Genomic DNA, 13,160 nt, shown 5'->3' with positions numbered 1-13,160 from the left:
ATTTAGAGAAAGTTGAAACTTTAAAGGCTTGGAAGGTTCGTAGGTTTGACCGGAGGTTGATTTGGATTTATCGGGTTCGTATTGTGGTTTCAGGAATCGGAATGCGTTCATTATATGATTTAGACTTGTGTGAAAAATTTAAGGTCATACCAAGGTGGTTAGATGTAGTTCGACATGAGTTTGGAAGTTGGAAGTTTGATTAGTTCATTAGGCTTGAATTGAGGTGCACTTTGTAGTTTTGATGTTACTTTGTTGGATTTGAGACCTTGAGTAGTTCCGTGTTATGTTCTGGGATTGGTTGGTATGATTGGAAGGGGTCCTGAGGGCTTCGGGTGTGCTTCAGACCATTTCCATGAGTTTTGGACATTAGATTTTTGCTAGTGTCTGATGTCCTTCACGTTTGCATGGAAGCATCGCATTCGCAATAAAGAAATTTGGGAGTTACATTTGCGGAAGGCAGCCGCGTTCATGAATAAGGGAGTGGTATTGGGAAATAGGCCTTCGCGTTTGCGAGGCTATTGGACGCGTTCGTGAAAGGAGGGAGCCTTTGGTCTTCTCATTCGCAATGCCCCTATCGCGTTCGTAAAGGAGGTTTTGTTCTGGCAGTTATTTTTTGCTTCGCGAACGTGAGGTATGTGCCGCGTTAGCAAAGGGTTTAAGTGGGCAGTGCTCGAAGATTTCTTTTTTCTAGACTTTCTCATTTATTATATTTTGAGATTGAGAGCTCGAATTTAGGCAATTGTTGAGGTGATTTTCACCACTTGGATTAGGGTAGGTGTTCTTGACTCGGATTTAATTATTATTCATGATTCCACATTTGATTTTTGCATTTGATGGGTGAATCTAAAAGATAAAAATTAGTGGTTTTGGAAAAACTTTTCTAAAGTGAAAAATGGAGATTTGTACCCAGATTTGGAATCGATTTTGGATAAAACTTATATATTTGGACTTGTATTGGAATAGATGTTCGGGATTTGTGAATTTTGTCGGGTTTTGGAGGCGGGCCTAGGTTGACTTTTTGGTTGATTTTGTGCGATTGATTAAAGGCTCAATCTTTATCATTTGGGATTGATTCCTATGGCTTTGTTTGACATTATTGAGTAGTATTGACTAGATTCGGCTCGTTCGAAGGTTGATTTGAGAGGAAAGGCTATTTTGGGAGATTAGAGACTACTGAGTAGAGGTAGGTCTCTTGGTTAACCTTGTTAAGAGGAAAACCCCTAGTATTTGACTCATTTGCTATGTTTTTAAGGTATTGGGGATAGGTATATACGTGGTGGTAAGCATATATGCATTTCTCGAGTTTATATCATGACCGAGGGTAGAGATTGGAATATTTCATGCTTCATTTGACTATGTGCTCTTTTAATTCATGATTTATTTGGCTTATATGACTACGTTTGCTCTCCTATTCATGTTAGAAATCATGCCTAGGCTAGTGATTAATTGTGAAGGCATGAGAACTTAACCTTGATATGTTAAAATGCATAATTATCTGTAGTCACATAGATATTTTATGAGCACATATCCGTATGATATTTATTAAGTCCTTGTGCACCTGTTATAAAAAGTTCTTGCACATATACATACATTTTGATTAATGAATACATGAATCGGATTGAGGAATTTGGCACGAAGGCTAACCGTGCGAGTGAGATACAGTTTTGGTACATTGGATTAATGATCGGATATTGATTTACGAGGGATACTATTATACCCTTTCGCAATTGGATTTGGATTCATCCCTCCGGAGTTAGGTGATAACCTATATTATTTTGGGCCCTGTGAGCATGGTCCATACATGGATTTTATAGGGAGTTTATACATGAATTTGTATCGGGTTATGTGATACATGGATTGTCTATCGTGGTATATGGATCTTGTATGCGGCGAAATCAAAAAACTCGATTTCTCACTGTCGGGACATTTCGGAAGCATGCCTCGGGACCCCGAGGGCGGGAGGCCGTGACCAAGTTCCCAACCTCGGGGCTTGTTGGAGCCCGACTCGGAGGAAACAAAGATCGAAGCCAGGACGGAGGGGGAAGGCCCCAAGGCACATGGCTACGTCTGACAGGCCCGGCCTATCCAGAGCCTACGCTGAGGCATCACGTCAAACCATCCCATCTCCATAATTTCTGTTTAATCTCCACATATTTGTACCATACCGTGTTCCCTCGCCTATATAAGGGGAACCCATACCACTTTGTAAAGGGCTGATGTTGCTATATTTCTCCACTAAAGCAATAATCTCTCTCTCTCTCTCTCTCTCTCTCTCTCTTATTTTGTTCGTTATCACTGGCTCGAGGCCACTTTAACATCTATTGTCTTCTTACTTATTTCATGCTATATTGCGCAACTTTGGTCGTAAAGAGCCTTGCTTAATCGTATCCTTAATTGTTATCCTATTCCCGGTTGCCCCCGATAGTTCGAGCTTGATTCGAGTCCCGACCCGAGGTCCTTATCGACCGTCTTTGCATCTGGGCAACAGTCCCTTTCGATTTGATTACTGTCTTGTTTTAGCTCGCATTTCATCGTTAAACTTCACGTTCTTAGCATCAACTGCTCTAGCAACTATCTCGGGAATAGATCACGTATTTTTAGAATCCCATATACAAATTTAATTGTTGTTACCATTTTTACGGTAAACAGTTTGGCGCCCACCATGGGGCTAAAAATAATAGTGATTATTTTCTTGCTAGTTTCGTCACACAAACGCACATTATCTTTCACACTTTTTCTTGCCCAAGATCTTTTGATTTCAGGTTAATGTCTGGCTCGGTAAGCGAAACCGAGAACGACTACCCCAAAAACCACGGCGAGAACAATATGGCTGCTCCAGAGGTTGGCACGACACCCCTGGACCTCGATAACGCATTTGGATCGATTCAAGCGGACGCGAGCTTGCAAGGCGCGCAACAGGTCGATGAAGCCTCATGCACCGATGACAACATACAATGCATTGACCGACATGAAGCTCAAAAAACCCTGGCCCGGGTAGAACAGGAAGTTAATCTTCATGTTATTTTTGAAATTTTACAGGCACATCAGTTGGCTATCGCTCACCTGCAAAGTCGCCTGGAGACTCCCAATGCAGTAGCGCCGGAGACACCTCCTTACGCCGAGCTGGTACTCAAGAGATCAAGTAATGACGGATCGGTAACCGACCCCGCCGCAGTGAAAATGCTCGAGGAACTCACCAAAAGGATCGAATCAGGTGAGAGAATGATTGCAGCCAATGACAAAAAAGTCGAGACCTACAACTCCAGGGTCGATAAGATCCAGGTGCGCCCCCGGTCCTCAAAGGTTTGGATTCAAAGAAGTTCATTCAGAGGTCGTTCCCCGAGGAAGCAGCCTCGAAGCCTATCCCGAAAAAATTCAGAATGTCGGAACTCCCCAATTACAACGACACCTCCGACCCTAACGAACATGTCACTGCTTACACCTGCACAGTAAAATGCAACGACATAAAGAATGATGAGATCGAGTCCGTGTTGCTTAAAAAATTCGGAGAAACGCTTTCAAAGAGGGCCATGATGTGGTACCATAACTTGTCTCCCAACTCCATAGATTTGTTCGCCATGCTATCAGACTCCTTCATAAAAGCACATGTCGGAGCCATCAAGGTAGAAATGAGGAAATCTGACATTTTCAAAATCAAGCAGAGAGAGAACGAGATATTGCGAGAATTCGTATCCCGCTTCCATATGGAACAGATGAAGCTGCCACCAGTCTCCGACGACTGGGTAGTGCAGGCCTTCACCCAAGGCCTGAACGAACGAAGCTTGATGGCTTCAAAATAGTTGAAGCAGAGTCTAATCGAGTATCCGGCCGTGACCTGGTCAGACATTCACAACCGATACCAGTCAAAGATCAAGGCCGAGGATGACTAGCTAGGAGCCCCTTCAATCTCAGTATACCCAAACAGACTCTTGGCAAAAGAGTCGAAACCAAGCAAAGAAAGGTACCAACCATACCTTGAAGACAGAAGGAACACCCCAAGGCACAACCTACCCCGCAACGATCGGAGGATAGATCGAGGACAGGATCCTTGGGGGATCATCAATAGAACCAGGTTCGATCGGAACATGGTGCCGACAAATGTGCCCCACTTATCGGAATACAACTTCAGCGTTGACATATCAGACATCATGTTCGCTATTGGCAAAATCAGGGACGCCAAGTGGCCCAAACCAATACAGTCGAACCCTTCATAGAGAAATTACAACTTAGTGTGTGAGTTCCACAATACACACAGTCACAGGATTGAGGATTGCCATCAACTACGAGAAGAAGTGGCCCGACTACTCAACAAAGGGCACCTTTGGGAATTCCTTAGCGATCGGGCCAAAAATCAGTTTCGAGACAGGGAGGCAACCAAGAAGAATGAGGCAAATGAACCACAACATGTCATCCACATGATCATGGGGGGCGCCGATGCCCCACAGGAACCCGTGATGAAGAGAACAAAAATATCCATCACTAGGGAAAAACAGACTCGGGGATATATCCTCGAAGACGCCCTCACGTTCAGCGAAGAAGATACCGAGGCCCTATCTTAACCCCACAATGATGACCTGGTAATCTCCGTTCTTGTAAATTCTTTTCATATAAAACATGTACTCGTGGATCCAGGTAGCTCGGCCAATATTATCAGGTCAAGGGTAATAGAACAACTTAAACTACTCGAACGGATCATGCCCTCTACTCGGGTCCTCAATGGGTTCAACATGGCAAGCGAAACAACGAAAAGAGAAATCGTACTTCCAATTACCGTGACCGGCACAACCCAAGACACCAAATTCCATGTCATTGAGGGAGATATAAGGTATAACGCCTTATTTGGGCGACCGTGGATACACTGCATGAGAGCAGTACCATCCACCCTCCACCAGATGATAAAATTCCGATAGAGGATGGGGTCAAAACCATCTATGGGGAACAACACGCAGCAAGGGAAATGTTTGCAATACACGACGTGTTATCAGCGCCCATACCCCCTCTCCCGAATAAGCCAGTGGGCGAATCAGGTCTCAACCCCGGTTGGGTTTGACAACACGAAGTAGAAATCTGCATCGCATGTCTGCCCTCGGGCGGTCATAATAAGCCAATCTCAAGGTGCCACAAGCATATCTCGTTTCAAGGTACATCCATTCCTTTTGTTTCATTTCAGATTAAGAACTAACCCTCGTGCAGGCACTCGACCGGAGATACTAGAATGCTAATACTATCAGGAGGCCTTGAGACCCCCAAAAGCGCGCCCGTTGCACTCTTTTCCTTCGACCGGGTTTTTATCCCAAAAAAGAAGGGTTTTTACCGGCAAGTTTTTAATGAGGCAACATATGCGAAGCTGCCTAAAGGGGAAACTCTACGAATTGCTCGAAGCCTCCCTTACGACCAACTTTCAAGCGGCGAGGGGAATTCCCCCTGGAAGACACTCGATTCGAAGGAGATCAGGAAAAATGAAGCTGACAAGCGACGACGTATTGCCACGACCGTAAAGGGGCGGTGACACCCTTCAAAGATCCATAAAATGCAGAGTGAAAGGGCTCATCGCCGAGGAAAGACGGGTCCGAGGAATATACCCAAAGGACTCTCTTGCATCCAAGGAAAGGGACGCCAAGACTTCGCCTCGGCCTCGTATTAACGTGATTGGAAACCCCTCCCTCATTTGACCTATTTCAAATAAAACATGTGTTATGAGTGCAGATGGTTCGATCAATTATACCGACGATATCAGGCCAAAGCCAATGGGGCAGTTCGGACTAACGAACAAAATCACTCCCATACCTCGAATCCTTGATGGATTCCAGACGCTGATCGCCACAACAATCAGGAATGCCGTTCCCTCTATACAACCCGCCTGAGCTCGGGCTAGAATGCCGAGCTTGAAAAACACGGACGTTTCATTTAAATGACAATGGGCACAACGCTCGAAGGCGACTTCGACCACACTCCGCCAAAGGGATGAAACTCTATGACAGAGGTGGGACTAAAGTATTCGACAAGGAGCTACACGCGACGAGAGGAAATCCCTCACCATATGACCCATCGCTGGCATCAATACCTCCATCCTCGAAGGGATCAAAGGGTGAGCAGAACCACATCTTCGGCCAAGCATGGTTGAACACAACAGAAGGCTGTATTAAGGGCTCGCGCCTCGAAATAGCAGAAACATACCAAACCTCGAAACGTCGCCTACACATCCCGCAGCAGGGAAGAAGTACTCCGCTCCCTTATTGTTTCTTTTCTTTTGCTAACCTATATGCACGCAGTCAGCCAAGGCATTCATAAGTTCTAACTCCACTCGGAAATCTAAGGCCTCTGTGTGGCCCGCCGTGCTCTCTTCCCTCGACCCGACTTCCAACCTAAAGAGGGTCCCGCCAACAAGATTATTAGTAGAGCAACATACCCCCCAGAAGAGGACCCGACGAAATTGCGGGCCTTTTTTCTACAGTCAGACGAAGTGCGATGGCCTTCCCTTAAGGATACCGTTCCCTCGGAAGGGCCAATAAAAGGCAGGCTAAGTTTCAAAACGTAATAATGTAAATGGATCAGATGATCAGAGGAGCCGCACCCACACGGGCCAAGTCGACATGTATTTACAGCCTATATTTACGCCAAACAATAAATAATATCTTTTAGGCATTTCGTACTTCGAAAAAGGCTATTTCGGCATATTCGCAGCAAAGGCCTCTCCGCTGAATACGTCCCAAGATACTCGGAGACTTAAATAGTTCAACGCCCACACGGCCCCAGGGTTGGAACCCCGAGATCACAAAGCCCTCACATTGCAACTCCGAGTTTACGAGAAGCAGCCTTCAAGCTTAAAAAAACTCGATGACTAAGAGACTGTCGCCAATCGCCGAGCATTGGAAAATTTGAAACTGTAAGACCCTTAGTGGGCAAACTCAACATAACTAGATCTATTCTACATCATACAAACTATAAAACCTCAATAGGCATGACAAACTATAAGACCTCAATAGGCATGACAAACTGTAAGACCTCAACAGACATGAAAACCCCGAAGTTTAGGCTATACATCGCATTTGTAAGAATCCTTAAAGGACATACCCTCGGTGTAGATGCCTAATGGCTACAGCTAAACGCACATGACTACGGTCAAAATGGATGATACAACCAAAATAACGCGACTCCGGGACGGCTGACTGTCGCTAAAAATCGCAGGCCACTACTTTGAATATACTTTGGAAAGAACCGGTTAAAACAGGCTTTCCTCAACAGGCAAAAACGAGCTCCGACCACGTCGGCTCCAAACCACAAGAGCGTCGATCTACTCGACCTTCGAGCTATGAACCTTATGAGGTGCTCGAAATATCGCCGACAATGACTTAAAATTGAGGTTCATTTGGAACCGACGACGGGTCAGACTAAAATACTCTAAAAAGACCTTAACAAACGGAAACAAAGCCTAGAAAAAAGCCCATGAGCAAAAATAGCATAAGATCCATTGTCACCAGCTAAGCAAGCCTACGGGCCTCATATTGAAAGGTCTATACGACCAAACAATGTAAGAGCCATTGTCGCCAGCTAAAAAATTTTGACAACTTGAGGATTAAAATGAGCTCGAATTGTAACCCGATTTGGAGACCGGATCCAAAATAGTTAACTATGCAAGCCTTTAGGCCACATACTAAAAGGTCTCAACGACCAAATGGCATAAGTGCCACTATCGCCGGCCAGAAAATCGAGGAAATTTAAGGGTCGGTTAAAGCTCGAATCGCAACGCGACTCGGAAACTGGACCTGAAAACTACAATACACCTAAGGGCACATCATAAGAACCACTGTCACTGGCTGGGAAATCAAGGAAATTTAAGGGTCGATTACAGCTCGAATCACAGCGCGACTCGGAAACTGGACCCAAAAACTACAATATGCCTAAGGGCATGGCATAAGTGCCACTATCACCGGCCAAGTAAACATCCGGGCCATGCACCCGTAAGGTCACTTTGACCCAGAGCACAAAGGGCCGTCATCATCCGTCCATGCTGGCAGGAAAGAGCTTGAGGGTCAATTGAACCTCGAGTCACAATGCGACTTGAAGACTGGACCCAAAACAGTTGGAATGGAAAATGCCCAAGGGAAAGAGATAAAAATGATTGCTACCTGCCCGCACGGGCATAAAAATTTTGAGGACAAGAAGGCTTGAGCCGGAGCCCGACTCAGAGACTAAGCCTAAACAACCGGGCCAAGCACGAAGGCCCCAACACCTGCTCGCACCAAGGATCGCACTTAAGAGCCCCCGGGGTCTGTCCGATCCGTTCCGGGCCTATGAGGACCTTGCCATACACCAAAACCAGCCGGCCCGATCGAAAGCAACAACAAAAAAAAGGTATAAGAGAAATAAAGCTTCAAGTTTCTTCTTATATATTACATGCACAAAAAAAGTGTATTTTCCATCTATAAGCATGCCCTACGTATATCAGAGACAAAGCGACAAAATAGCAACGTCCAAAGCGACAAAATGGAAAAGTCTAAAGCGACAAAATGGCAAAGTCTGGAGCGACAAAATAGCAAAGTCTACACTCTATGCTAAAGGGCTACAGCTTGTCGAGTTCACTCTCCGCAACGTCAATATGAAATGATAGAGCGTCACACTCATCCGCCCTTGATCGAGCCAATTCCCCCGAGAGGATGAAACCTCTTGCACTGACCTCCTCGAGTACCTCTCTTCAGGATCTACAACGAACATATTCCTCGATCCTCTTCCCCCGGCCGAGGACTCGCTTCAGCTCAGCTTGGGCACCAGCAGCATCCTTCATATGAATCACCTTATCACATTTAGCCTTGGTTTGGCTTAGTGCCGCTTCTACCCGGACATCAATTATCTCAACTCTGACCTTCAAGAGATCAGATTCAAGTTTCCCAATCATATCTGCTTGAACTTTGGCGTTGTCATGAGTCAAGCGGAGTTGGACCTCGAAGGCAGGAACCTTAGCCAAGACACTCATCTTATCCAAAGTTTGAGCCTGCACTTGAGGTTTTAGCTCCCCTCATGCAACTCTGACATGGTTGACGTTGCCTTTGAGGTACTCCAAGGCCTCCGCCTTCCTCTGCAACTGATACAACAAAAGGGTATAACCTTAAGGTTAGAAAGGAGCGAAGCACGTAATATAGGAAGTTACCTGCTTCATCAAATAGCTCTCATAGTTTGAGCTCTGGTACGCCTCATGTCGCCATTGCTGTAGCTAAACTTCCTTCTCATCGCTAAGGAACCTAAGGGATTCGCCCTCATCCAGAATTTTCTGAAGCTTGGCCCCTTGACGGAGCAGCTCAGACCTAAGCCTATCACAGGCCTGCACAAGGAAGGTTCAATAGAGGGAGGAGGACTCGGGGCACAGGGAAACTATACATAAACTCACCACAAAGTGAAGCTGACAGACTTTCTCGAAGTCCGAACACACTCCTGTTGATCTTGCCCCTGCGGCCCTAGAAGAACCAACCTCGGGCACGACGTATTCGCTCAATGGAACCACCGGCCGGGGATCAGGCACTCTGGGAGCAGCAGACCCAGGCGACGCCCCTTTCTCAGAAATGTGAGCCCGACCAGCACCACTAAAGGCTCTGTCACACCGCGGGTGCCTCATCCCAAGGAACCGCCCGATATCTGCAAACGACGAATCCAGCAGAAATGGAAGGGGAAAATATTACCTCGGGTATGCGAAGGCAAGGCAAAGGTAGCATACACACATACCTTGGTACTATGCTCCCCATCCGGTACAAAGTACAGCTCGCCACCTGTGCTCGTCGCAGGACGAATGGGTCACCAGCTTCCGGACCCAGCCAGGCAGATCATGGACTTCACCCGGTGTCCATGAAGTTACTGCAACAAGGGAGACAACATTATAACTCAGCTGATTTTCGCTATAGGTAAAACCTAAAAAAGCCCAAATGCCTCACTCGCGTGCATAATTCCATCCTTCGGGTTGTGGCAAAAACTCCACAGGGATAATGTCGGTCATCTGGACCCGGATAAACCAACTGGCCCACTCTAGATCCCCACTTTCCTCGTCATCAATAGCAAAGGGCATGGACGAACAACACCTCAGAGTTAGCAGGGCCCGATGATGGAAGGGCCGATATAGCTCGACAAGGTGATCAAGCGTGAATTCAAGCCCGACCTTCTTCACGAAGAACCTTATCATCAACGTCGTTCTCCAAAACGATGGATGAATCTGTGCCAGGGTAACCCGACACTTCAAGCAAAAATCAAGCACAACCCTATCAGGGGGTCCAAATATGAAAGGGTATAGGTATACGCTCAAGAATCCATCGGTGGAGTCTGTAATGCCCTCATCTGGGGAAAACACCTACAGTGTTATCCCCTCGCTCCACCTATAGTATCTCCTCGCCATCTCCAAGTGTTCCCCTCTTATCAAGGATACCATCTCCAGAGTGAACTCCCTCGGTTCCTGAGCACCAGGAGCAGCACCCCCCGTCCCCTTCCAGATCGCCCCCAAAATGGTTTCCATGACTATGGTGAAACTAATAGGTCAAAGCAAGGGCGCACACCAACATCTTTTGCACCTAAAGAGATGAAGTACCCCATGCCAAAGTAGAAAGGCGGCTGTCTAAAAATAGTGAAGTTTTGCGAAAAAGCTGTAGCCGCCCCATATATATACGAGAAGTAGCGATGACTCGCCTGCCCGAGGCAAGCCCTGGGAAGCCAACATCCTTGATATAGATCAATGGGTCAATACCTGATTCATAAAGCATCCTTCGACGAGAAGTCAAGATTCGAAGGGCCATTCGTATTATCTCCGAGCTCAAGATAACACTCTACGTCAAGAACCCCCAGTCCAAAGAAGTCGGACATCGAAAAGCCTTAAGCGCCAACATTTGATGCAAGGCGAGTACCTGGTCTCGTGATCCCCTCTTTCTAAAAAGAGGAATAAACAAAGGAAGCTCCGATCGCAAAAGCTCCACGAAGGTCCAAGGAAGCGCCCGAATATAGACAAACTCCTCAACAGAAGTCTATCCTATATATTCTAAAGGGGCTATCTACATCAAGATTAATAGGGACCCCTGGATACCCAAAGATGACCTTCATCCAGGGTAGCATTCCCGAAGGCCCCAGAATTCGACGCATGATCTCCATACAACTCGGAGGGCCTCGATAGCCCGGACCTATCAGATCGATCCAACATTGGTCCGAAGTACGACGATGGGTTTGGAAGAGAGCCATGCTGATCAGCAGAAGACCGGGATAGACGCCCACGCCCAAGCCCGATATCAGCGGCCAACAAATAAAAGAAAGCATCTAAAGTGCCTTAGAGGGTACAAAAGCATACAAAAGTAAGGAAAACAGAAATCAACGAGGTATATTCTTATTCATAAAAGTTTGTATACAAGCAGCCCTCGAGGGGTCGTTACAAATTGTAAAAGCCCTAGGGACGAAGTGCCGCACCAGGCCTGGGTAGGAGAATGAGCAGCGGTGCATAATCCGAATAACTATCTACATAAGGGAGAAACCGACTACCCGTCCATCATCACCTCGGCCCAGCAGCAGTAGCAAGAGCCAGCATACCGATGACCGCAACAATAGCGGAACAACATGTTTATGTTCGACGAAGGGAAGCCCCGGTAGAAGGCCACAACACAGTCTAAGGAAACTTCTCCAAACGGACTTAAGGTCATGAGCCCCTAGCATGATGTTTAGGGGTGAAAGAAGATGATAAGAAGGGAAAGGCAAGTGAGCCAACAGAAGCACTGAGATAGGAAGAGCAATGCCAAGGCACCCCCATTATAGAGGATTACGTCACGATCATCTAGGCTTTGGAAGGTTGACCGACGGACGCAGTTAATGCATCCATGGAAAATCGAACCAACGTCGGTACCTTCATCTTGAAAAACGATAATTAGGAGTGCAATGAATGAAGTTGAAAAGCACGATCCCGTGGATGTCCAATTACCGCGAAACTCACGCCAGAAGTCGCATCATCGATATGGCGTCGCCAAAACAAGCTCAAGGAGTAAAGTGTCAGAATCATTTCCCATCTCTTAGTTATGGGAAACGCGAAGACTATCTGTATACGGCAAAATTAGAAGACTCGATTTCTCACTATTGGGACATTTCAGAAGCATGCCTTGGGACCTCGAGGGCAGGAGGCCACGACCAAATTTCCGACCTCAAGGCTCGTCGGAGCCCGACTCGGAGGAAACAAAGACTGAAGTCAGGACGAAGAAGGAAGCCCCCAAGGCACATGGCTACATCTAACAGGCTTGGCCTGTCCAGAGCCTATGTTGAGGCATCCTGTCAAACTATCCCATCTTCGTACTTTGTGTTTAATCTCCACGTATTTGTACCATACCGTATTCCCTCGCCTATATAAGGGCAACCCATACCACTTTGTAAAGGGCTGATGTTGCTCCATTTCTCCACTAAAGAAATAATATCTCTCTGTCTCTTTCTCCTATTTTGTTCGTTCTCATTGGCTCGAGGCCGCTTTAACATCTATTGTCTTCTTACTTATTTCATGCTATATTGCTTAACTTTGGACGTAAAGAGCCTTGCTTGATCGTATACTTAATTTTTATCCTATTCCCAGTTTCCCCCGATAGCTCGAGCTCGATTTGAGTCCCGACCCCGAGGTCCTTATCGACCGGCTTTGCATCCGGGCAATAAGCCCCTTCAGTTTGATTACTGTCTTGTTTTAGCTCGCATTTCATCGTTAAGCTTCACTTTCTTAGCATCGACTGCTCTAACAACTAACTCGGGAATAGATCACATATTTTTAGAATCCCATTTACAAATTTAATTGTTGTTACCATTTTCACGGTAAACAGATCTTGTACCGGTTGAGCATGTTTTCTTATTATTGATTTGATTTGAAGTATTTATTTCATTGCAAATTGTTACTTGATTTCCTTTTATGGTAATTGGGAGTCCTTGCTCCGTTATTATAGCTTATCATCTTTCATTATTGTATCTAAGAAGTGATAGGGTTATTTCTATACTAGAAAGCACGCTTGAAACCTTTCAACTGTTGATATTTGTGGTTCCTAATATTCATGAAATTAATCACTATTTTAGTTCTTATTCTATTATTATATATGTATGGTAAGTACTCAGAAGCTCAGGGTAGGGGTAAGGTCTGCAGACACACTACCCTCTCCAAACCCCACTTATGTGATTAT

This window comes from Nicotiana sylvestris, chromosome 9, assembly GCF_000393655.2.
Source record: "Nicotiana sylvestris chromosome 9, ASM39365v2, whole genome shotgun sequence".
NCBI lineage: Eukaryota > Viridiplantae > Streptophyta > Magnoliopsida > Solanales > Solanaceae > Nicotiana > Nicotiana sylvestris.
This window is presented reverse-complemented; position numbering follows the sequence as displayed.